The sequence below is a fragment of the Equus przewalskii genome, unplaced genomic scaffold (genome assembly GCF_037783145.1).
Source record: "Equus przewalskii isolate Varuska unplaced genomic scaffold, EquPr2 ChrUn-12, whole genome shotgun sequence".
Classification (NCBI taxonomy): domain Eukaryota; kingdom Metazoa; phylum Chordata; class Mammalia; order Perissodactyla; family Equidae; genus Equus; species Equus przewalskii.
The window spans coordinates 199,040-224,966 of NW_027228749.1; the positions used below are offsets into that span (position 1 = coordinate 199,040).

Consider the following 25,927-nt stretch of genomic DNA (forward strand, 5'->3'; position numbering starts at 1 on the left):
AACTCCCAACCCTCGTCCGTTAAGACTTTAGGGTTTGAGACCTTTAATCTCGGGATCCTGGGGTTGGGCCGCCGTTGAGACTTCCTTTGGCTCTGCCCGTCAACATCAGCCTCTTCCCGTCCTGTCCTCCAGGGCCAGTGGCCCCCTCAGCGCGGCCCCTCTCACCGGGTCAGGAGCCCCACACACGTCTCCAGCGGCGCCTGCACAGAAGCGTCGAGAGGCGTTGATTCAGTTTGACCCGAGCCCGCGGGGCGCGCGGGTGCGGGCGGTGCGTTTGTGGGTTCCAGCACCGCTGTGCTCCGGCCCCCGGTTCTCAGCCGCCGGCAGTAACGTCCGCGTTAGATTGAGCGGCGAGCACGCGCAGGCAGGGAGAGAGCGGTAGGAGAAGGTCGGCTTCCCCAAGTCCTGTCCAGTAAGGATCCAAAAACGATCTTGAAGAGACAGAAAGGGAGAGGTAGAAACAGAGCAAAGGGAAAGGAAGAAATCCTATGAGATTTCCATGAAGATCAAATCGGAGTCCTCTGGGACCCGGTCCTCCTGTCGCTGGTGAAAATGAGTCCAGTTCCCGTCTATAGCTGGAGCCAAAGCAGACGAACTTGGCCTGATTACCAGCGAGTAAGCAGCTGCCCTTCCTCCCTCGTTGGGCAGCACGTGGTCTTGTGGTGCTTGAACGTCTCTTTCTGGGTTTTCTACACATTCCAAGGAAGCAATTGGTAAGTTTTTAAAAAATACCCTTATTTGAAGTAAGAGTACTTTAAAATCTTTTAGCAAAGGAAATTATTTCTGATGAGTTTTGAACTGAGGACTCTTAGGTGTGGGGGAAACTAAAGAAAGCAACAACTGTTGAAGCTGTCACCCAACCAGGGGCACTTCAGCAAGGTAGATTTGACACCCCTCACCCCCGTCCGGTGGACCCATTTTACTTTCAATGCATTGTTTGTGGAACTTATTTAAATATGCATTTTTTTTAAAGATTTTTTTAATTTTTTCCTTTTTCTCCCCACAGCCCCCCAGTACATAGTTGTATATTCTTCGTTGTGGGTCCTTCTAGTTGTGGCATGTGGGACGCTGCCTCAGCGTGGTTTGATGAGCAGTGCCATGTCTGCGCCCAGGATTCGAACCAACGAAACACTGGGCCGCTTGCAGCCGAGCGCGCGAACTTAACCACTCGGCCACGGGGCCAGCCCCTAAATATGCATTTTTTTAAAATACATAACAAGTACATCAAGTCCACCTTTTGCTATTTTTACAAAGATGAAAAGAAGAAAAATCAAACAAATGATAAAGTGTCATAAAATGGCCTTTAAATAACTGGTTTCCACTGAAGTTCTTCCTCCCTTTATATGCCCATCCAGCCTCTTCTCTATCCATGGCGATATCCATGGCCAAACTCTAAAATCAGTTTCCTGGTTCCAGCCTATTCTTCCCTGTACTGTATCTAAACGTCTCTCTCATCTTCCTTCATATGCAAAAAAAGAGTCAGCTCTCCTGCAGCCTCCATTTTGCAACCTCATGTTCAACATGTTCAGCCTAGCAAATGGGGCCCTCCATGAAACTCTATCTCCCAAGAATGAAGCAGAAAATTTAGATAACACATTATGTTTCATGGTCAGAAGTGATTAAAAGGCCTAGAAAGTGAGTTATATTTTGTTTTAAGGAAAAATCCAGAGTTTATGCTGAGTGTTGTGGACATTGTGCCTCTCCATTGTAGTTGCACACAATTGAAGACTTATTTTCTTCAGAGGGTACAAAGGAGGATCTTTAGCAAAGGGATCAACCAGGACATGGAAGGGCAATGCCATGATACTGAAGTGAAAGGGACTAAGTAACAGCATTGTTTGATCTGTGTGATGACTACAAATTATGTACATATTTCAAATTTTATTGAGCTGTGCAAAAAATGTACAAAGCTGGTGGGTTTACACTACCTGACTTTGACTTACTATAAACTATTATAAATAAAACAGGGGCAGTAGCATAAGGAAGATAATATAGATAAATGGAACTGAGTTGGGAGACCTAAAATAGACTCACACTTACATGGTCAGTTGGTTTTCAATAAAGATCTAAATTCAATGGGCAAAAGAATGTTGCTGAAACCAATGGTGCTGGAAAGAAACTCTATTCCTGCCTTACCACAGTCACGAAAGTTAATTTTTGATGGATCATAGAGTGAAACATTAAAGCTAAAACTATAAAGAACGAAGAAAACATATGAAAATATCTTTATGACCTGGGTAGGCAAAGATTCCTACACAGAAAAAGATTCCTACACAGAAAACAGAAAATAATCAATATAAAGGATAGTGATAGTAAATTAGACTTTATTGACGTTTTAAAAAATCTTCTCATCAAAGGACCCCCTTAAGAAAGTGAAAAGGCAAGCCACAGACTGAGAGACTAAATATTCAAGAAACAAATCTGACAAAGTACCTGTGTCCAGAATACCTTATAAGTTCTTAAAGATTGATTTAAAAATCAAGCAATGCATTTTTTTTTAAAGATTTTGTTTTTTCCTTTTTCTCCCCAAAGCCCCCTGGTACATAGTTGTGTATTCTTCGTTGTGGGTTCCTCTAGTTGTGGCATGTGGGACACTGCCTCAGCGTGGTCTGACGAGCAGTGCTATGTCCGCGCCCAGGATTCGAACCGACGAAACACTGGGCCGCCTGCAGCGGAGCGCGCGAACTTAACCACTCGGCCACGGGGCCAGCCCCTCAAGCAATGCATTTTTAAAAATACGGGCAAAGGACTTGAACAGACACTTCAGAAAGAAAGATATACAAATAGTTAGTAAGCACAGAAAAGAGTGCTCAATATCATTAGTTGTCAGGGAAATGGAAATTAAATGCACATTGAGATATCATTACACTCAGTATAATAAATAAAATTGCGAAGTCTGAAAACACCAAATTTTGGTGAAGATGTGAAACACGTTAAAGAAAAAATTATTCATGACTTTTGTTAAAGGACAGGAAGTCAGACTTTATTCTGGAAGACTATTACAATGGGACTTTGTAGTAGAAGAGAGAAATCAAACTCAATTCTTAATACAAGGAAAAGTGGAAATTTATAGCAAGGAGCAGGGTGAAGGTTAGTGAGTGGAAAATTACTAAGAGGAAACATCAGGGTTAAGGGGAGATTCTGGCTAAACCAACCTAACGGATTCTTGCTGAAGGTAGGCCAATGTGATCAGGTATCACCTGGTGGACAGTGGAGGATGGGGAACCTGATCAAATATCGTGGATGGGGGAATTCTGGTTAAAATGACTTAGCAGGATTCTTGCTAAAATTGGACAATGCAAAGACAAACTCAGAAGTTTGAAAGTTAGGGCCTACTTGAGAAGAGATTTCAGAGGAAACTGAGCCGAGTTTGGTGAAGAAGAGAAGTTTTATTCAACAACCAGAACTGTCATTGTCGGTGTGACTCTAAAATGATACAACCATTTTGGGAAATATTTTGGCAGTTTCTTATCAAATTAAACATACACCTCCCCTTTTGATTCCATCAAATCCTCCCTTAGGTATTTATCCCAGAGAAATAAAAAAATGCATCCACAAATGCATTGTAATAGAACATTGTCATAGAAGCTTTGCTCACAATAGACAAGACTGGAAACAACCCTAATGTCTAAGAGAACAGTAAAGGAATTGTGAAATATCTGTGCAATGTGTAGGGGAGGCAGACATTTCCTCTACCCGCTCTGGGTCCTTCTGGCTGGAGAAGGAGTTAAATTCACATGAGACAGAATAACAGGAGAAAATTAAACAAAGCTTTATAACATGTATACATGGGAGAGGCTCAGGCAACCTGAGCAACTCACCAAAATGGCTGAAGCCACCACCGTAAATATCTTCAGCTAAAGACAAAGGAGGATGTTGGGGGTGGGGGGAGTCAGTTACAGGAGTTTACCAGACAAGTTCAGTAAACCAGAGTAAAATTATTATGCAGATTTAAGTCCTTGCCTTCTTCATTGATTAAGAGTTTCTAGAGATAAGGTCATTCTCCCCTTCTTCCTGGTACAGAGAGGGAGACACCTTTACAGATGGAGATTTCCTTTACAAATGTAAACGTCTCTTAACAAAGGGTAAGTAAATTCTACTTTTCAGAGTTTCTTTCCTGTTTGCAGTTTTTTAAAAGTGACCAGCCCCAAATAATCCTCATGCCAAAGAGACATATCTTGGCGTGGCCAAGTCCAGTCCCCTACAAATGGAATATTACTCAACAATTTAAAAGAAAGGAAAATTTGATATACTCAGTGACACAGATAAAACTCAAAGACATTGTGCAGAGAGAAAGAAGTGGACACAAAAGCACATATACCCTTTGATTCCATTTAGAGGAATTTCTAGAAGAAACAAAACTAATTTAAGGTGGAAAAAAATCAGGATAGTGGTGGTCAAAAGATTCAGAAGATAAGGACAATAATATTCACGATTCTGCTGCTTATAACGTTATTGATCCAGTAGTTACTAAATCCAGGCATATCTGACAGCAACAGAATGAAGGAGAATATCCTTATTAGTCCCATTTTACAGAAGAAAGAAGTGAGGCACATAAAGTGTACTTTATTTGTCCAAGGCCACACGAGGGCAGAACCAGATTTACAGCCCAGAGCTGATACTCTTGAGGACGGATTAGGTTGGGTCTTTCTTTGCAGATTTGGATATTTCAGGATTTCTCAACTGTAGGGATGGGAAGAAGAGCGAGAAGGAGAGAGGGCAAGAGAGGGAGTGAAAGAGGGATGGAAGCACAAATTCTCTCCCCGCCCCCCCCATTCCTTCCTCCCTCCCTCTGTCGTTTTCTCTCTTGCTTTCTCTCCCACTTCAGCTCTCTCCCTCCTTCCCCATTCTGCTATATACCAAAACCAATTCTCATCTTTATGGATCTGGCCTGGGGTTTCTTGGCTCTTGTCCAAACCCCACCTACCCCGCTGGTTTTCTCTGGGTACCATTTCCCTGTTGGCCCCGCCCCTTTCCCTCTCCTGGGGATCTACTCCGCAGAACAAGCGGCCTAGTGGAGCACCAGGAGCCCACAGCGCAGACTGGCATCGTAGGCCTTTCCCGTTGCCCGCCCCACGAAATCAATTAACCGGAGTGAAGTCCGGTTCTTTTAGAAAGAACTTTCCGCTTTGAAAGACCTTTCATTATTTCCATTCTCAGGATTCTTCATGGAACTAAAAGCTACAGACGACAATGTATTCATTCAACAAGTCCTAGTAGAGAGTCCTGTGGAGTGGCAAATCCTATTGTCGACAAAGGGACACAGGAGCGACCACTGCCCTCGTGGAGCTCCGGTGCTGGACACAGGAACCTGCAGCATCTTTCCGAAGGCGTCTCAGAAGCCTGGGCAAACGCTCATTCTTTTAGGTGAAAATGAAGAAAACGGCAAGAGCCATCACGAGAGCCCACAGGCTGTTCACCTTCCCTAGGCCCCCACGTGGCTCGGGGGATCGCGCACCCGGGCGTCTCGAGGGACGCTGGCCTCTGAGGCGGGTGACGGGCAGGGCGGGACGAGGCCGTTCTGCTGCCCTTCTAGTTTCGGAATCATCAAGTGCACCAGTTTCCAACGCGACAAACAGCATGATTCATCGCTCTGGTCTCTCCGTTTTTCCGAGGCTTTGGACTTGCAGGTGGACTTCAGGGCGGGCGACACATCCTGGGGGCTGAGTAGGTGCTCACATCCTAAGGAGACCAGGAGGCGGAGGCGCTCGAGTCCCTGTGGCGCAATCGGTTAGCGCGTTCGGCTGTTAACCGAGAGGTTGGTGGTTCGATCCCACCCAGGGACGTAAGCCCGTGGATTCCAACTTCGTCCTACGTGTTTCCTGCTCTCCATCTCCTGTGGATTTTTCTCTTACACAATTTACCCTCCTGTGTTCTGGGCTCTATCCTCCTCACACCTCCACAACCAGATTCTCACACAGTGTCTGCTGGGATGTCAGGTTTCTACATGCAGTAGAGGAACTCCTGAAACAGAGTTCTGCTTCTGGTGTGGTGAGATAAAATCTTTATTCTGCCCTTTACAGGCTTGAAGAGTAAGCTGAACTTTTGGTGCTTCAGCATTTCTCTGTGCGTGTGTGTGTGTGTGTTTAATTTTCTAGACATACTTGCATTCCTTTTTCAAAATGCTTACTTTGGGAAGATTGAGCTTCTCAATTGTGCTTACTTTTTTGTTTTAATTAAGACTAATATTTAGAGCGTTTCGGGTTCACAGCAAAATTGGAGGGGAAGGTACAGAGATTCCTCGCACGCTCCCTGTCTCCCTCCCATATGCATAGCCTCCCTCTTTATTAGCATCCCCTAACAGAGTGGTACATTTGTTGCGGCTGATGAATCTACATTGACACATCACAATCGCCAAAGTCTGTAGTATACATTACAGGTCACTCTTGGTGTTGCACATTCCATGGGTTTGGAGAATTTATAATGACATGTATCTGCCATTATAGTCTCATACAGAGTGTTTTCACTATCCTGAAAGTCCTTCCTGCTCTGCCTATCCATCCCCCTCACCCCACCGCTGGCAACCACTGATCTTTTTACTCTCTCCATTGTTTTGTCTTTTCTAGAACGTCACAGAGTTGGAATCATACAATATGGAGCCTTTTCACATTGGCTTCTGTCACTTAGGAATATGCATTTAAGATTCCTTCATGTTTTTCATGGCTTGATAGCTTATTTCTTTTTAATGCTGAGTAATATTCCATTATCTGGATGGACCACTGTTTATCCATTTAACTAGTGAAAAACATCTTGATTGCTTCAAAGTTTTGGCAATTATAAATAAAGCTGCTATAGATATCTGTGTGCAAGTTTTTGCGTGGGCATAACTTTTCGACTCCTTTGGATAAATAGCAAGGAGTGCAATTGCTGGATCATATGTTAAGAATATTTTTAGTTTTGGAAGACACTACCAAACTCTTGCAAAGTGTCTGTACCATTTTGCGTTCCCACCAGCAGTGAATGAGAGTTCCTGTTGCTCCACATCCTTGGCAGCATTTGGGGTTGGTGTGCCACAGGTTTTTCATCTGTAAATATGAGGCCAACGAAAGTTTCCTTCCCCCAGGATGTGCCTGGATTTGGTAACTGCTCTATCAATAATGTTGTGATCTGGTGAATCATCATTATCCTCTGCATTATTTTTGACAAAGGCACTTCTTCCATAGTTTGTGCATTATTTATTTAACCTTTTTCATATTGCTTTTTAAATTAAGTTGACTTCATGGTTTTATGACTACAAATAATGCTGCAACCCTCATTCTTGTTCCCATATCTTTGGCTACTTACACAGGTATTTCTGTAGAGTGGACAACTGGAAGTGCACTGTCTAAATTGTAGTGTTTATACGCTTGTAATTTCAGTAAATCCTGCAAATTTGCCTTCCACAGAAGCAGTACCAAATTACTCTCCAATTTATTTTCCAACTCTATCAATGTCCCCTTCTTCACTTACTTGCCAACACAATAATCTTTCTATACATCCATCTATGATATTCTAAGAAGGGAGTGGTACCCCTCTGACTTAACTAAGGGGGAGGTACAACAGAAGGGTGTTTGAGCATTACACAGAGAGATTCTGTTGCGTACGTTGGACAGCTAATGGTGGTTGACAGGGATCTATTCCCTGTTAGGTAGTAGATGACAGCTAATCTAGTCTGTGAGCCTCTTTTGATTGCCTGTTGTGCTGTGGATTCTGGTATTTCCTGGTACTTGAGACCGTAGTGATACTGAGCAATGAGTTCACTCTGCTCTCCTTGATCTGAGCCAATTAATCACAATGAGTTAGGGAGTGAGAAAGGAAGATTTAATTGGATTAGCTGACGTGATCAGGAAGATGACAGACTAATGTCTCAAAAAAAAACCATCTTCAAGGATTACAGAACCTTGAGGTAGTTATATAGGGAAAATGGGCAGTAAGGAGGGGTTTTGTTTCAGGCAGAGCATGTGAATTTTTTTAGAGTATGTGCAGAGAAGTGAGTAGTCACACAGAGGAGGGGCTGGGGCCATTTGGCGTAACAAGATGGCCTCACTTATGCTCACTTACAGTAGCGATGAGAAGTTGTTCACATCTTGTCTCTCCAGTGAGGGAACTTTATGGGCCCAATCAGTAGTTGTCAATTTCTGCAAAAAGTGGAGTATCTGTAATAAGGATGATCTGAATACACTTGGTCCCTCCACAGGAACTCTTGGCTTTAATAAATTGCTTGAATGAAAGGAGGTGTTAGTACAGGAAGAAAACTGAATTTCTAGCATGCAGGGGGCAACTTTCATTGATTGGTAAACTCAAGTTTCTAAATAGCTAAAAGATTTTTCTTTAATGTTCTTTAAAGATTGTTCAAATGAGACCCAAGAAAGGAGAGGAAAAAAGATATTTATATCATGGCAAACAAGCAATTAAATGAGCAACATGAACAATTCTGACAATTATACAAATCAAGATTTAATACTTCCCAAAACTATAAGCAGTAAGGTCAGCCCTTAGTAAAATCATGAAAATCAATAACTTTGTGAACAGATATATACCCTGGAAAAGACAATGTCTTGCGCGACTCAAAAGGACGTCATGGAATTACTCCAATTTTTAGCAATGAGGGTCCTTCAAGGACCTCATGTTGCTAAATTATTTCCTTTTATTTCCTTCACCAGTAAGCACTGTTAATAGATGTCATTGCCTCTCTTCCCACCTTAAATAATGATACCACAGTTAGTTCCTTTAGAATGCCCAGTAGGTTGATGGGATCTTTCCCTTTTGTAAATATATTTTCTCAGAGACAAATCGATATGCTTTCTCTTCCTCTGGAGGGAATAGACAAATTAGCTCTCAAAAACTTTAAAGGTGTTACTGCCAGATTAGTTTAAGGGTGGTAATAATCACTTATATAAATTTAAAATAAGAGAATTAAGAATTTCTAGAAAAAATGTTTTGCTACTTATGCTTTAAATGTGATATATCCATAAGGAAAAATTTTGTTGCTGAATTTGCAACATGGAAAAATAAATGATTTAGCTATAGATTGAATGAATGGTCTTGATTGCTTGGTACAAAAAAAGGAAAGAAATGAAGTTGATAGAGAGGAATCTTAATACTTTTCAACAATTTAAGTAATTTAAATATTTGATATATAATGGCATTGAACAAGTTTATGTCATGTTGGATATTTTATTTATCAAGGTGACTCCTTACAAAAATTAGAATGGTTTAATAATTTTAGTTTAAAAAGTATCATGTATTTTCCTTCAGATTTTCTCATAATGTGGAAAATAATGGTTACATAATACTCTAGTATATACAAGTCTTGGGTTTCTTTTGGCTTGAAAGTCCTAATTCAGTTAAATTTCCTAAATTTCCTATACCGGTTGTACTGCTAAAATAAGCAAACGTTAATTCCAATAAGTATTTCAATTGATAAAATTTTAAAGTTATGAGTTCAAGTAATTAAATATTCCAGACGCTATCTTTAGAAGGGGATAAATTCTTACACTTCTAGCAACCAGAGGACTCAATTATTCCATTTACAACTTTTGATAAATATTTTTAGGTGTCTTCTAATATATGATCCCAACATTCTCACATTCCAATATGTATCAGCTTATTTTACAATTTAAAGACCGATAGTTAACCTTAAACCTTTGACTAATATTAAATTGTTATTTAATGAATAATCTTTGATTGCCTGCAAATTCTCTCTCTCTCTTCCTGTTTGCTCTAATCTCCCGATAGATTGGCTGGCCACATAAATATCACTTTACTTGGGGAATGTTGTTGTTTGCTGAGTTTGCCTAGATTTCTGTATTTTGTGGGTATGTGGCTGGAGCTGTGGATATTCTTATGTGTTCTCTTGACTCTCTGCAAAGTGCAATAGAGCGGTTTGTTGTTTCCAGTGTTCTGACGTTTGAAACTCACATACCTTGGTGTTGTGCACTGCACAGCTTCTCAAACTGCCACCTACATTTCCTGTTTGACATGGACTTTTTGCATGGTACTTGCTTTTGATCACAGCAACCACCAAAATCCAGCTTTGCAAAGAAAGGGTATCATTGAAAAATATGTAGTGTGATCTAATGTTGGTGAATTTTAATTTACGTGACTATCATCTCAATAAACCTGATTTAAAAAAAAAAAGAAAAGACTGACAATTCCACATGTTGACCGGATGGGGAGCCCTGGAAACTCTCATCCATTTCTGGTAAGAGTATAAATATGTTGAACAATGCTGGAAGAATTTTTGGAAGTATCACCTAAGGGTTGTACATACACACTTGTGTGCTGTGGCCCAGAAATTCTACTTTTAGCTCTATACCTTACACCTGCACTGTCCAGTATGGTAGCTACGAGACACGTGTAGCCTCTGAACACTTGAAATGTTGCTAGCGTCTCATGTTGCAGTGATAATATTTTTGATACAGTAGGTCTCCTAAAACATTATTAAAATTGATTTCACCTTTTTTATTTTAATTTTTAAAATACACCTACCAGGAAATTTAAAATTCCTATGACTGGCATTACATTTCTATTGGAACGGGCCGCCCCAGAGAAACGTGTGAGTGTGTCCACCAAAAGACATATAAAAGATTGTTCCTACCAATTCGAAATATCCTAAACTGCAAACGACTCATATGCCCAACAACAGTAGAAGAAATACATATGTTGAGGTATGTTCATACAAGGAACACACACGGAAACAAAGAACTACGTGGAAAACATGCATACATTTCATAAACGTAATGTTGAAATGACAGGAGTCACACCCACGCCCCTCTCCCACAAAAAAACCCTGTACATACTTTATAATTCAATTTATGTGGAAGTAAAGGGCAGGAAAAACTAACAGACATTGGTGGAAGTTGGTGAGTGGTGGGGGTGGAGATGACTCTGTGAGCTCTTGCATGGCAAGAGTCACGAGGAAGCTTTCTGGGGTCTGGAAACGTGCTACACCTCAGTCCGGGCACCACATCAGTAGTTATTCAGGTCGGTTTACATTGGTAAAGGTTTTCGAACAGTACACATTAGGTCCTTTATATTTATTACACCACAACAAAAAAAGTTGAAAGCCACCCGATTATTGCTAAAGTGATATTGAGATTTATTCTTCTGGTTTGGCCTAGGCTGTTGGATGCAAAGTAAGTTCAAAATCTTTATTGTGATATTTCTGCTGTCCTCAGGTTTTTGACTTTCCTCCGCAATCTGATATCTGGTTACGTATATGTTGCTCACGACCGTTACTTTAAGCTGATATCCAACTGTGTGAGGGAGAGACCGAAGTGCCCATGGTCAAATCTGCTCTTTTGAGAATAATTGTGACCCCAAAAGGGGGAGAGAGGAGATTGAGAAATCCTGATGAGGAAAATAGCACAATTAGGCTTAACTGACTCAGAGGTGCCAAAGGAAGGACACTGGCAGGTATTACACAAAGAAAGTCACCCCATTCATTCCACAGCCAAGCCTTCGAGAATTTTTGGAGCATCTATAAGTAGCCAAAATTGTTTATCTGATGACTTTGTCAGCTTCACCAGAACAAGCCATCAGACAAGCCGTTTGATGCCTTTCTGCTCACCCGTTTCCTAAGGAAAAGATAAATACAATTCCCCATTCCCAAGCTATCTGTGGTTTCTTTTTCCTTTCTTCTGCCTCTTCTATAAATTCTGTTTTTGTCTTTGTTTCATGACAACATTCTAATAACTGTTTCCCATTTTTATGAGTAAGCATGTGAGCTAACACTCAAATCTCTTATTTACTACTACTAATTAAATATAGTTTTCATCCTAACGTCTGTAGACACATCGTAGCTAGCTTTGAACTATATTCCAGGCAGACACACTTCCATGGAAAGTTTAGCCCTCGAGCCGTTGGAAGACAGGTCCTTCTCAGTCTTTAAATAAAGCCAGTTCCCCGTTGGTGTGTAGGTAACAAACCCGTTGCAATTCTCTGTGTCTAAACCTCTTTCCTCCTCCACTCTGGTCCTTGTGTCTCACCCTCTGCTTCTGGTGGATCTGGGAAACCTGTTGCGCTCTTGCTTTGCTCCAGGATGCTCTTTTGCTCTCAGGAGGGACTCGGGAATGAAGGGTAATGGCCACCGGATCGGAGCCCCTGAGGTGCCAGAGCTTCCCCGGGCTCGGCCATTTGGCTCCCACTGAGGGTCAAGACCTCTCCATCACCGCTCAAGTCCTACCTCAAAACTTTTTCCCTATCTGTCCTCTAAGGCCATTGTTTCCGTGACTTCCATTCTTATACTGAAGTCTTGTCTGTGCGATAGAGAAATCCGCTCTGCAAAAGTCATTAAAACGCCGTTCTTGAGGATCAAACGCAGTGTCCTGGAGATGGGACAAAAATTCCACCTGTGTCCCGCAATTGCTGACAGACCGTCTTACTCCTGCATCACCTAATCCACACCAAGACTGCATAGCTCTATGTGGCTGTGAAAATGGCCACGGAGGCGCGCGTCCACAGCCCCGGAGGGGCGACGTCCGGACTCCTGGGCGGCGGCGGGCGCCCGGGGCTCAGACGCACCCACCCGCCGGCTCCTGCAGCTTCCGGGAGCTGCGATCAGCGGGGGCGACTCCTGCACAGGGGCGCCTAGTCCTGGGAGTGGAAATCCTGCGTGTGATGCGGGACCCCGAAGTCAAACTGTGGGGTCCCAGGGCCCTGGCTTCGGGGGTAGGCGCGGAACCCTGAGCCAGGGCCTCTCCGGAGCCGCAGTCTCCCTGCCTGAGGGGTCGCTGGTGCTTCCCGGAGCCTCTCCCAGTTCAAAACAGTGGGCGTCTGGAATGGTTGTGGCAGGACCTAAGGTTTTCATGGATATGTCGTTACGTCTTCCAACACCCCTCGTTTCCGTAGTGTAGTGGTTATCACGTTCGCCTCACGCGCGAAAGGTCCCCGTATCGAAACCGGGCGGAAACAACCTCTTTTTTCCTCAAACTTACCTTCGTGTTGCAAAAACAAGCAGAGGAGGGGACCGGGCGTGGAGGTGCGGCCGCAGCCGCATTTTCCATTCACAAGAAACGTGGCACAACTTCAGTTACTCAGCCCTAGGCCAGTTACTCGGCCTCGGTTGTCTGCTCTGAGTCACAATGGAGACCGGGACACAGTCAGTGAGTCCAAGGCGGGCGCAGGACTAGGCTGGCTTCGCTTACCTTGAGATCCAGACAGACCCTAACCTTCTCATCTGTCTCTGAAGTATTCTCTACAGGCTGACAAGTATCATGTCTCTAAAAACCAAGAACTTCTTTCCTGTGAAGCACACTTGGCTTCCCCACTCCCAGCACACTTGCACAACAGGTTCATTTGCCTGACGGAGCAAAAGAAAACCAGCCGAAGAAACCGGGTCTCCAGGCAAAGGCACGTAGACGGAGCCTCGTGCTCCCCCGGTCAAGCTGGTCTGGGCACGAAAAGGAGCCTGTACACGTGCCGTTGTCAGGAGAGCCGCTTGAGCCAGGTCAGCGATCAGGGCGCAGACCGGCTCCGCTCCTCACCCCCTCAGACCCAAGGGCGCCCCTTACTCAGAAGGAAACCGAGGTTCGGAAAGAGCACGTCCTTGGCTCTGCCGCACACAGTGCTAAAGCTACACCAGAAGGGAAGACAGACCAGTTCCCCTGTGGTCAGGCCTCAGAGCCCAAAGCGTCCCGAGCGTCCCCCGGGCTGAGAGAGGTGAAGGGTGATGGGCAGCCGGCTGGGGGCTGGGGGCCCTGCACCGCTGCGTTCAGCCCTGGGCCGCTGGGACTCGTCTGCGCTTCTGCTCTCCGCGTCTCAGAAATCGAACCTTTGCTTTCAGAACTGTCACCTGGAGAGGCCAAGTTAGAGCCCTTGTGTGACTCCCCGGTGGCCTGGGGCTAGGAGTAGGCACTTTCACTGGGCTCCGGGATTGGTTCCCCATCAGCGACGTCTCTGGGCACGGCCTCCGCATGCAGGAGTCTTCTCTTCACCCCCAGAGGTGAGGTGGGCCTCAAGCTCCAGACGCAGGGAAGAGCCTCTGCGGGAGGCCAGGCCACAGGGGCCAAGGCATCTACCTCCCAGGCTGCAGAGGTGAGATGTGAGGGGCAGCCTGCGCTCCTCCTCCCTTGTCTCAGAAACCTAATGTCTCACTTTGAGTTTTCATCTAAAGAGAACTTGGGGCTTAGGTTCCAATTGCTGCTTAAAAATAATTGAAACATTCAAAAAAGTTGCAGGCATTGTATTTCGTCACCTAAATGCACCAGTTAGCCATTTCCCACTTTGGGTTTCTCGCTCTTTTTCCACATATTCGTGATTTGCGGCACCCTTTGAGAGTAATTGCAGGCATCTCAGAATCATTTAGTGGACCGCTGTTGCCCCTTTCCTTTCGCAATGTCCCTTGGAACCAGCTGGAGGACTTTTCCTCCAAGGACAGGGGAGGCCTTTGTCCTCTGGAGGAGACCCCTCTTGCCCTTTCAGGAACCTGACACCCGTTTCCTTCAGGCTATAGAGAAGCTTCAGGCGGAGTTTGATTGGGCTCTCCCCTTCTCCCCGACAGTGCAGGCCAGGCCCGCCCTCTGCTTGGAGGAACAGATAGGTTGTCAGTCTCCCCAGCACCATCTGCCCTCCGGACTCCTCCTCGTTGCTTTGGCGGGCAGTGGGGTCTTGAGTCCGCCTGAGCTCTAGCGCTGCCCACCTCTTCAGGGAGACCCTCCAGGGGAGCGCAGCTGCCCCCTTGGCTCCTGCCTGGCTCTCTCTGCCCTGCTGGGATCTTCAAGAGTTGTGACCCGACAAAAAGGTGAAGGATCCTTCCTTGTGGTGCGAGGTTGAGGGGAGCAGGTGGAAAATGAATCAGAGGGAAGGCGAGAGTTCTCAAGACCTTTCCAGAATCCTGCATCTGGCACTGTCAGGTAGGCGGCTGCCCTGTGAGAATGGTGCTTAGTCTTGTCTTGACCTGACCCTGACCTGGTCCTGGGTTCAGTCTGAGTCCAAGCAGACAGAGGCAAGCTGATTCGGGCTGCGTACCCAGTTGTGCCTCTCCCCAAAGTGGGGTAATGACCGAGCTTCTATTTCCGGGATCCCAGTGGAGTCCCAAGGTGCTGTTGATGGGGGTTTTTTTCTTGCACTTCCTTTCTTGCTGAATCTGTGACTCAGAAAAAAAAGAAAAAGGATTTAGCTGTGGATAAATTAGTGGTCTCAGTGCTGGGTACAAGAAAAAAATTCAAGTTGATGATAAGCATGAATCTCAAGTAATTTTAAACACTTTAAAGAATTTTAATAATTGACATATAATGGCATGGAAAATGTTTATGTCGTGTCATATTTCTAACGATGACTCCTTGTATGCATCAGACTGGTTTAGCAATTTTGGCCTAAGAACTACTTTTTGTTGCTGTCGTCCAGACTTTCTAAGAATGTGCAAAATATTGGTGGCATAGTATTCTAGTTTATACAAGTCTTGGACTTCTATTCTCTTCAAAATCCTAACGACACTGAACTGCCTAAATTTCCTACACTGGTTTTACTGGTCAAAAAAGCAAACTTTAACTCCAACCAATATTCAAATTTATAAAATTTTATGATCTGTAAATGAAAGATACCATATAATATCTTCTAAAAGGAGATCAAGTCTTATAATTCTAGAAATCACGATGACTCAATTATTCCACATGCTTCTTTTGAGTAAACGTCTTTAGGTATCATCTAATATATGATCCCAACCTGTCTTTCTTTATTACGTGTCAGCTCAATTTGAGATTTTAAGACCTACCATTCTCTTTAAGTTCTCTGACTGATATTAGATTAAGTTAATTAATGTATATTCTTTGCCTGGAGATCTAATTAAGATAGACATAACAAAACACTGTGTTAATGTAAAGCTGATGATATCATTAGAGATTATAGAGTGACCATATGTTAAGAGGTTAAGAGGAGGTGTGGGTCCCCTTAGGGGGTGTTGGTGAGCTTGGCCATCATCGTCACTTTAACAAATGTACCCACGAGCAATGCCTGCTCCAGGAAGTAAGGAGCTGTCACTGGAGGCCTGCTGTTTTCCTGCGGTGCTTGTTTATTAAAAGAAAAGAAAGAGAGAAAAAAGTCCTGGTTCTTGGTCATGCCTTCCGGATCTAGAGTCATCCGTCTTCCTGTTCTTTGCTGTGCTTCTCTGGTGGTGCTCACCGCTAGCGCCCTTAGGCCTGGGCTGGTGGAAGCACCTGGGAAGAACATGAACCAATTGTGCTCCCACTGCTCCGCCCCCCCCCTTTTTTTTTTTTTTTACTTTTTATTAAGATTATGATAGTTTACAACCTTGTGAAATTTCAGTTGTACATTATTGTCAGTCATGTTGTAGGTGCACCACTTCACACTTTGTGCCCACCCCCTCACCCCCCTTTCCCCTGGTAACTACCAATCTGTTCTCTTTGTCTACATGCTTAACTTCCACCTATGAGTGGAGTCATACAGAGTTTCTTCTTTCTCTATCTGGCTTATTTCACTTAACATAATACCCTCAAGGTCCATCGATGTTGTTGTGAATGGGATGATTTTTATCCTTTTTTATGGCTGAGTAGTATTCCATTGTATATATATACACCATATCTTCTTTATCCAATCATCACTTGATGGGCACTTAGGTTGCTTCCACACCTTGGCTATTGTAAATAATGCTGCAATGAACAAAGGGGTGCATGGGACTTTTGGAATTGCTGATTTCAAGTTCTTTGGATAGATAGCCAGCAGTGGGATGGCTGGGTCATACGATATTTCTATTTTTAATTTTTTGAGAAATCTCCATACCGTTTTCCATAGTGGCTGCACCAGTTTGCATTCCCACCAGCAGTGTATGAGGGTTCATTTTTCTCCACAACCTCTCCAACGCTTGTCACTTTTTGTTTTGTTTATTTTTGCCATTCTAACAGGTGTAAGGTGATATCTTAGTGTAGCTTTGATTTGCATTTCCCTGATGATTAGTGATGATGAGCATCTTTTCATGTGTCTATTGGCTATCCGTATATCTTCTTTGGAGAAATGTCTATTCATGTCCTCTGCCCATTTTTTGATCAGGTTGTTTGATTTTTTTTTTTGTTGAGTTGTGTGATGTCTTTATATATTATGGAGATTAACCCTTTGTCGGATACATAACTTGCAAATATTTTTTCCCATTTAGCTCGTTGATTTTTTTGTTTCAATCCTGTTTTCCCTTGCCTTTAAGAAGGTCTTTAGTCTGATGAAATCCCATCTGTTTATTCTTTCTATTGTTTCCCTTGTCTGAGAAGACATGGTGTCCGAAAAGATCCTTTTGATACTGATGACAAAGAGTGTACTGCCTATATTTTCTTCTGGAAGCTTATGGTTTCAGAACTAATCTTTAGGTCTTTGATCCATTTCGAGTTTATTTTTGTGACTGGTGAAAAAGAATGGTCGATTTTCATTCTTTTACATGTGGCTGTCCAGTTTTCCCAGCACCATTTGTTGAAGAGACTTTCTTTTCTCCATTGTAGGCCCTCAGTTCCTTTGTCGAAGAGTAGCTGTCCATAGATGTGTGGTTTTATTTCTGGGCTTTCAATTCCGTTCCATTGATCTGTGCACCTGTTTTTGTACCAGTAACATGCTGTTTTCATTACTGGAGCTTTGTAGTACGTTTTGAAGACAGGGATTGTGATGCCTCCAGCTTTGTTCTTTTTTCTCAGGATTGCTTTAGCAGTTCAGGGTCTTTTGTTGCCCCATATGAAATTTAGGATTCTTTGTTCTGTTTCTGTAAAGAATGTCATTGGGATTCTGATTGGGATAGTGTTGAATCTGTAGATTGCTTTAGGTAGTATGGAGATTTTAACGATGTTTATTCTTCCAATCCATGTGCATGGAATGTCTTTCCATCTCTTTATGTCGTCATCAATTTCTTTCAGGAAAGTCTTGTAGTTTTCATTGTATAGGTCTTTCACTTCCTTGGTTAAATTTACCCCCAGCTATTTTATTCTTTTTTTTTTTGCAATTGTGAACTGGATTGTGTTCTTGAGATCATTCTCTCTTAGTTCATTGTTAGAGTATAGAAATGCTACTGATTTATGTATGTTGATTTTTATACCCTGCAACTTTGCTGTAGTTGTTGATTATTTCCTAGTAGTTTTCCAATGGATTCTTTGGAGTTTTCTATATATAAGATCATGTCGTCTGCAAGAAGTGAGAGTTTCACTTCCTCATTGCCTATTTGGATTCCTTTTCTTTCTTTTTCCTGCCGAATTGCTCTGGCCAAAACCTCCAGTACTATGTTGAATAAGAGTGGTGAGAGTGGACACCCTTGTCTTGTACCTGTTCTCAGAGGGACGACTTTCAGTTTTTGCCCATTGAGTATGATGTTGGCTGTGGGTTTGTCATATATGGGCTTTATTATGTTGAGGTACTTTCATTCTATAGCCATTTTATTGAGAGTTTTTATCATAAATGGCTGTTGGATCTTGTCGAATGCTTTCTCTGCATCTATTGAGATGATCGTGTGGTTTTTGTTTCTCATTTTGTTAATGTAGTGTATCACGTAGACTGACTTGCCGATGTTGAACCATCCCTGTGTCCCTGGTATACATCCCACTTGATCATGGTGTATAATCTTTTGAATGTATTGCTGTATTCGGTTTGCTAAAATTTTGTTGACGATTTTTGTGTCTATGTTCATCAGTGATGTTGTCCTGTAGTTTTCCTTCTTTGTCTTGTCCTTGTCTGGTTTTGGAATCAGGGCTATGTTGGCTTCATAGAATGTATTAGGGAGTGCTCCATCTTCCTCAGTTTTCTGAAATAGTTTGAGAAGGATAGGTATTAAATCTTCTTTCAATGTTTGGTAGAATTCTCCAGAGAAGCCGTCTGCTGCTGGACTTTTATTTTTGGGAGGTTTTTGATTACTGTTTCGATTTCTTTACTTGTCATTGGTCTATTCAGATTCTCTATTTCTTCCTGCTTCAGTTTTGGGAGGTTGTAAGAGTCTAAGAATTTATCCATTTCTTCCAGGTTGTCCAATTTCTTGGCATATAGCTTTTCATAGTATTCTCCTATGATCTTTTGTATTTCTGTGGTATCCGTTTTGATTTCTCCTCTCTCATTTCTAATTTTATTTATTGAGTCTTCTCTCTTTTTTTCTTAGTGAGCCTGGCTAAGGGTTTGTCAATTTTGTTTATTTTTTCAAAGAACCAACTCTTTGTTTCGTTGATCCTTTCGACTGTTTTTTTGGTTTCAATTTCATTTATGTCTGCTCTAATTTTTACTATTTCCCTCCTTCTACTGACTCTGGGCTTCGTTTGTACTTCTTTTTCTAATTTGGTTAGATGTCATTTGAGATTGCTTATCTGAGGTTTTTTTGTTTATTGAGGTGAGCCTGGATTGCAAGGAATTTCCCTCTTAGGACTGCTTTTGCTGCGTCCCAAATGAGTTGGTATGGTGTGTCTTCATTTTCATTTGTCTCCAGATAATATTTGATTTCTTTTTTAATTTCTTCAATGATCCATCGCTTGTTCAGTAGCATGTTGTTTAGTCTCCACATTTTTGCCCCTTTCCCAGCTTTATTCTTGTGATTGATTTCTAGTTTCATAGCATTATGGTTGGAAAACATGCTTGATATTATTTCAACCCTCTTGAATTTGTTGAGGCTTGCTTTGTTTCCCAAGAGACGGTCTATCTTTGAGAGCATTCCATGCGCACTTGAGAAGAATGTGTAACCTGCTGTTTTTGGATGGAGTGTTCTAAATATATCTATTAAGGCCATCTGGCCTAGTTTTTCATTTAATTCTATAATTTCCTTGTTGACTTTCTGTCTGGATGATCTGTCCATTGGTGTTAGTGGGATGTTGAGGTCCCCTACTATTATTGTATTGTTGTTGATATCTCCTTTTAGCTTTGTTAATAGTTGCTTTATGTACTTTGGTGCTCCTGTGTTGGGTGCGTGTATATTTATAAGTGTTATGTCTTCTTGGTGGAGTGTCCCTTTTATCATTATAAACTGCCCCTCCTTGTCTCTCTTTATGTGTTTTGCTTTGAAGCCTACTTTGTCTGATATAAGTATGGCGACACCTGCTTTCTTATGTTCCTTATTAGCTTGGACTGTTGTCTTCCATCCTTTCACCCTGAGTCTGTGTTTGTCTTTGGGGCTGAGGTGTGTTTCCTGGAGGCAGCATATTGGGTCTTGCTCTTTAATCCATCCTGCTATTCTGTGTCTTTTGATTGGAGAGTTCATTCCATTTACATTTAGAGTGATTATTGAAATGTGGGGGCCTAATGCTGCCATCCTATCGCTTGTTTTCTGCTTCTCTTGCATTTGCTTTGTTTCTCGTCCCATGATTTTTGGACTACCAATTCAGGTAGGTAGTTTTCTACATTGGCTTTCTTCTTATTTGTAAGTTGTGTCTTTATCCTTGATATTTGTTTAGTGGTTACCATGTGGTTTGTATAAAACATCTCATAGATGAGATGATCCATTTTCTGATAGCCTCTTATTTGCTTAGATTAAGCTGTTCCATCCCTTTCTTCTTCTCCTTCTAGGTTGTTAGTGTCAGATTTTTTTTTCCCTTCTTGTGTTGTGAGTTTGTGGTTAAAATGACAAGATTATAGTTATTCTTGGTGTTTCCCTTCCTTTTATCTTTAATATTGTACTTGGCCTTTGCTAACCTGTTCTGATGGAGAGCCGCAACTTTCTGATTTTGTCTTTCTACTTATTTCCTTTGTTCTGGGTTTTGTAACCCCTTTACTTTTTTTGTTTTTTTTCAGGTATGAGGGTCTTCCTGAGCATTTCTTGTAGGGGAGGTCTTGTGGTGATGAACTCCCTTAACTTTTGTTTATCTGGGAAAGTTTTTATTTCTCCATCATATTTGAAGGATATTTTCGCTGGATAGAGTATTCTTGGCTGCAAGTTTTTGTCCTTCAGAGTTTTGAATATATCATTCCACTCTCTTCCAGCCTGTAAGGTATCTGCTGAGAAATCTGCTGACAGCCTTATGGGGGTTCCTTTGTAGGTTATTTTCTTCTGCCTTGCTGTCCTTAGTATTTTCTCTTTGTCATTGACTTTTGCAAGCTTCACTACTACATGCCTTGGGGTTGATCTTCTCACATTGATAAAGTTTGGAGATCTATTAGCTTCTGTCACCTGCAGTTCCATCTCTCTCCCCAGGTTTGCGAAGTTCCCAGCCATTATTTCTTTGAACAGGCTTTCTGCCCCTTCTCCTTCTCTTCCCCCTCTCGGATACCTATAATCCTTATGTTGCATCTCCTAATTGAGTCGGCTATTTCTCTGAGAGTTTCTTCATTTTTTTTAGGCTTAGTTCTCTCTCCTCCTCTATCTGCAGCATTTCTATATTCCTATCTTCCAAATTGCTAATTCCATTTTCCATATTATGGACCCTACTGTTCAGAGAGTCCAGATTTTCCTTAATCTCCTCCATTGTGTTCTTCATCTCCAACATTTATGATTGGTTCTTCTTTATAGTATCAAGCTCTATTGTGACATAGCTCCTGAACTCGTTGAGTTGTCTATCTGTGTTCTCTTTTATCTCATTCAGTTTTTAAATGATGGCTATTTTGAATTCATTGTCATTTAGGTTATAGATTTCAGTGTCTTCGGGATTGTTTTCTGGGTACTTGTTGTTTTCCTTCTGTTCTGGAGATTTAATATATTTTTTCATACTGCTTGATGGCGTGGATTTGTGCCTCCACATATAGATAGGGTTGAGTTACTGCTTCCACTCGCTTCTACTGGTGTGGGGGGTGGGGCAGCAGCTGTGTAATCTGCACTGACCAGGATCCCTGTCAGCTGTTGCTGACCAGACCTGGGGCCCTCCTCGTGATCACAGTGGCCTTGTGGGGTCTCACGTCAGCTGTGTGGACAATCGCAAGGGGGCCTCAGGTTGCTGGTGCCTGCTGTCACAGACCACCTAGACATGCTCCCTCCTTAGGGTCTGCAGCGGTGTTATGGGCTTTCACAGCTGCCAGGAGCAGGTTCACCTAGACTCGCAGCTCTGCCACTGTCAGGGCCCACAAGACCTCACTTGTCCACTATGGGCTGCAGCAGAGCTATGGGTATCTACTGCAGTCTGTGGTTAGCTCACCCAGGTGTGTTACTTCTGCCCCAGGGCCTTCCAGCCTTGTGATTGCTGGGCGGGGCCTCTCCACTAATGCTGAGTAGAGGCTTTCCCTGTGGCTGCTGTGGGGCTGTGGATTTTCCCCCTGGACCACAGAGCAGACTCACTGGGACTCCAACCTGCCGTCGGCCACTCAAACGGTCTCTCTGGGTCTCCCTTCCCCGCTCAGGGCCTCAGCAGGACTTTGAGTGTTAGAGGTGGCTGGCGGGTTGCTGCTCAGGCTGGGCAGCTGTTGCCCCAGGGCCTCCCAGCGTTCTGAATACTGGGCGTGGTAGAGGCTTTCCCTGCAGCTGCTGTGGGACCATGGATTTTCGCCTTGGGGTATGGAGCAATCGAGGGGTGCTTAGGTAGGGCTGTAGTCACCTGTTTCCACCATCACACCGCTGACGTGCATGGACGCCAGCCCTGGGTCCGTGGCGATGCTATGAGTGTGTCAGCCAGTAGAAAGTCACTTGCAGGTACTAGGCTGTCTGGTGGTTGGAGAGTTTTCACCTATCTCCACCTCCTCCCCTGGGGGAAGTCCGTCCACCTTCCGATGACGTATAGCAGTGCGGGTCTCTCAGGCATCCTGAGATGCTGTGTGGATATCCTTAGTTGACCGATGAATGTCCAATTAGTTGTAGTTTGAAGAGGGAGAGACAAAGAAAACTGCTCACTCTGCCACGTTGCTGACGTCCTGCTCCGCCCCTTTTTGATGCCTCCAGGTGTCAGTATCTTGGGGCAGGGATCTTCTATTTGCTCAAGATGCAGCATTTCTCCCCGAGCAGGGCCTGCCACCTACTAAACACCTAATGAACACTTGAAGATTGAAGGCATTCTAATGCAAGGTCCTGGAAAGCTGAAAAGGAGGACAAGAAAGTGGGTAAGATTCGGGACAGCCTGGAGTATGAGAGACGGAGAGAGAGACAGACAAACAGACACAGATACATACGTGGAGAGGGAGAGACACGGAGAGAGAGAGAGAGAGAGAATGTCCAAGAACCAGAGTTAGTGTATAAGAGCCAAAGAGGTCTTTTTTTGCTCAAGAAATTCAACAGAAGAACCAAGGGAAGGTGAGCCGACAACTCTAAGGGTCCAGGTCTGCACAAGGTGCGTTGTCAGGTGCAGGGTTCTGTTGTTTTCTATGATTTGTCTCAAACGGGATAATTACTGCTCTCAGAGAGTTTCCAGGCTGGGCACGAGGAGGGGGATCTGAGGCCAACTCCTTGGATTGTGGGCATGAAGCTGGGTGTCCACAGAGAGCAAGGCAGCTAGAGTTCATAGGACAATGATCCAGTGATGAGAGAGATGGACAGAGAGGCAATCCAGGCGGATGTGAAGGGTCTCCCTCGAGTATTCAGCAGAGTAGTGATCAGGGCCCGCTTATGAAGAAACTGCCTGAGGCCAAGGGAAGAGGCTTCTGAAAAGATCATGGAACAGTGCCTGGTGCTCACCCAGGACAGGAAGTCATACTTGCTCCCACCTGCCAGATGGGACTACTCGTAATTCGTGGGCCATTGGGAAGAACACCCAGGAAGGTCTTGTTTCAGTGGTGGGAATAATCAGCCCTAGACGGACCCACATAAAAAATCATAAAAGCAGGATCAAAGGAATCAAACTGTTTAAAAGTCACTTCGCTGTACCCCAGAACAAAACTCAAGAAGATTTATAGGAATACCAAGATAGCCAGTACCCAAGAAGGAAAACTTTCACAACGTCTGGCATCCAATCAAAGAACGCCAGGCGTGCGGAGAGGCAGGAAAACATGATCCTTAAGGAGAAGAATACGCAATCTATGGAAACTGAACCAGAACCGACACAATGTTAAAATTAACAGAGAGGACTTTAAAACAGTTATTCTGACTGTGTCACATACGTCCATGGAGTTAAGTAGAAACGTGGAGCATATACAAATGGACAGAATCAAACTTTAGAGATGGAAACTGTAACACCTGAGATAACAGGCTCGCCAGATGGAATCAACAGCAGTTAGACATTGCAGAAGAAAAGGATCAGGGGACACAAAGCCAAGAACAATTGAAAATGTACAAAATGAAACTCAGTCAAAAAAATTTTTTCTAATACACATCTATCAGTGAATGCTAGGGCAACTTTCAAAGGCCTAATATACGAGTAATTGAGTCCGGGGAAAGACTGGGGATGAAGAAATAATTTTAGAAGAAACGATGGCAGAAAGATTTCCAGTTATAATACAAATTATAAACCCACTGATCCACACAGTGGATCACAATGAACACAATGAATGAGCACAAGAAACATGAAGAAAAGTGCGTCCAGTCACATTATAATTCAATTGCTCGAATCCATTGAAAACGAAAAACTCTCCAAAGCAGCCATGGCAAAATGACATGGTACATACAGAAAACAAAAATAAAGATGATACCAGATTTCTCATCAGAAGCAGTACAAGTGAGAAGACAGTGGAGCAATATCTATAAACGACTGAGGGGAAAAAAGGCAACATGGAATTGTATGCTTCCTCCCCCAAAAAGTCTTTCAAAAATGAAGGTGACTAATGACATTTACAGACATACAAAGGCTGAAAGAATTCATTGCTAGCAGATCCACCCTACAGGAAACGTTGAAGGAGTCCTCCAGGAAGGAGGACGCTGATGCCACATGGAAATCTGCATGTACACGAAGGGATGACGGACAACAGAAATGGTATCTGCACAGGAAAATGTTTAAGATTTTTCTTAGTATTTAAACCTCTCTCAAAACATGGGACAGATTAAACAAAAGTAATAACGATGGATTGTGGGGTTTATACCATGTGTAAAGTGCAGTGCAGGACAACCATGTCATACAGGCGGGCAGGGGAGAAATGTGAAGAGGTATGATACCACTTGAAGGCAGACTGTGGTAAGTTGCAGATGTGTGCTGTGAATCCTAAAGCAGCCGCTGAAATGACGAAGAGTCATAGCGAATAAGCCAACAAAGGAGAGAAATGGAACCATACGGAAGCCGTGTAAACACTATGACAGAGCAATTGCTCTTCCAGGACTCTACCCTATAGAAATACTGGGGCAAGTGGCCAAAGATATGTGTACAAGAATGATGACTACAGCATTATTTGTAATCATAAAATCATAGAACTAACAACTTAAAAAGCATATGGAAAGGGTTAAGTAAATACTAGTCCCAACCAACGATGGAAGAAACTCCATTGTGAAAAAGAACTTCGAGTCACGACGATGTGTGTACTCTCTCAGGGATTTCCGTACTCCCAGAGACCTGTTTTCCTCCTCAGCTCTTCTGTGAGGATCTGTGATGACCTTATGATGTTGACTTAGGTCCCCATTTTATGCACTCTACACAGAGAAGAGGAGGGTACCGGCGGAGGAAGCCTCTCTCCGCCTTTCCCCCCAGAGGATGGGCAGAGTAGAGACAACTACAAACACTTCTCTAGAACCTAAAAAGGTGAGAATCGTCCCTGGGTGGGCTTGAACCACCAACCTTTCGGTTAACAGCCGAACGCGCTAACCGATTGCGCCACAGAGACACGCAGAGGCTCTACCCCCGCCCCCTTCAGGGAGTAGTCACTGATTCAACGCCAGGCGGAGCCACCCGCCCTTGCAGGACAGCAGTGCCGGCTCCAGAGCCTCGGAAAACCCGACAGGCGGAGTCGGCGCAGCGTGTTGATCGCCTTTGAGACCCGTGCGGTGGGTGATTCCGGAGGCAGAAGGGCAGCCGAGCGGCCTCGCCCCGCCTTGCTCCACACCCGCCTCAGATGCCAGCACCAGGGAGACACCTGGGGCCGCGACCCCCCGGGCCTGGGCCGAGTGGGGCCCAAGGGAAGCTGAACGCCCGGTGGGCTCCGGTGACAGACGGCTCGTCCCGTTTGCTCCGCCTGCACCCGACCATCTGGGCCGCCGGCGCTCCCCTCACTC

The 25,927-nt window shown here is 43.7% G+C and overlaps 1 long non-coding RNA gene and 3 other non-coding genes across 4 annotated transcripts; 3 read left to right on the forward strand and 1 right to left on the reverse strand.

Annotated features, from left to right (window-relative positions):
- Positions 1-230: 230 nt before the first annotated feature.
- On the forward strand, positions 231-6,798 carry LOC139081523 (uncharacterized). Its single transcript, XR_011536674.1, has 2 exons — positions 231-713; positions 5,161-6,798. It is a non-coding gene; the product is annotated as an uncharacterized lncRNA (long non-coding RNA).
- On the forward strand, positions 5,713-5,786 carry TRNAN-GUU (transfer RNA asparagine (anticodon GUU)). The gene has a single exon. It is a non-coding gene; the product is annotated as a tRNA-Asn (tRNA).
- Positions 6,799-12,821: 6,023 nt separating the features above from the next.
- TRNAV-CAC (transfer RNA valine (anticodon CAC)) lies at positions 12,822-12,894 on the forward strand. The gene has a single exon. It is a non-coding gene; the product is annotated as a tRNA-Val (tRNA).
- Positions 12,895-25,465: 12,571 nt separating this feature from the next.
- TRNAN-GUU (transfer RNA asparagine (anticodon GUU)) lies at positions 25,466-25,539 on the reverse strand. The gene has a single exon. It is a non-coding gene; the product is annotated as a tRNA-Asn (tRNA).
- Between the last annotated feature and the right edge of the window lie 388 nt (positions 25,540-25,927).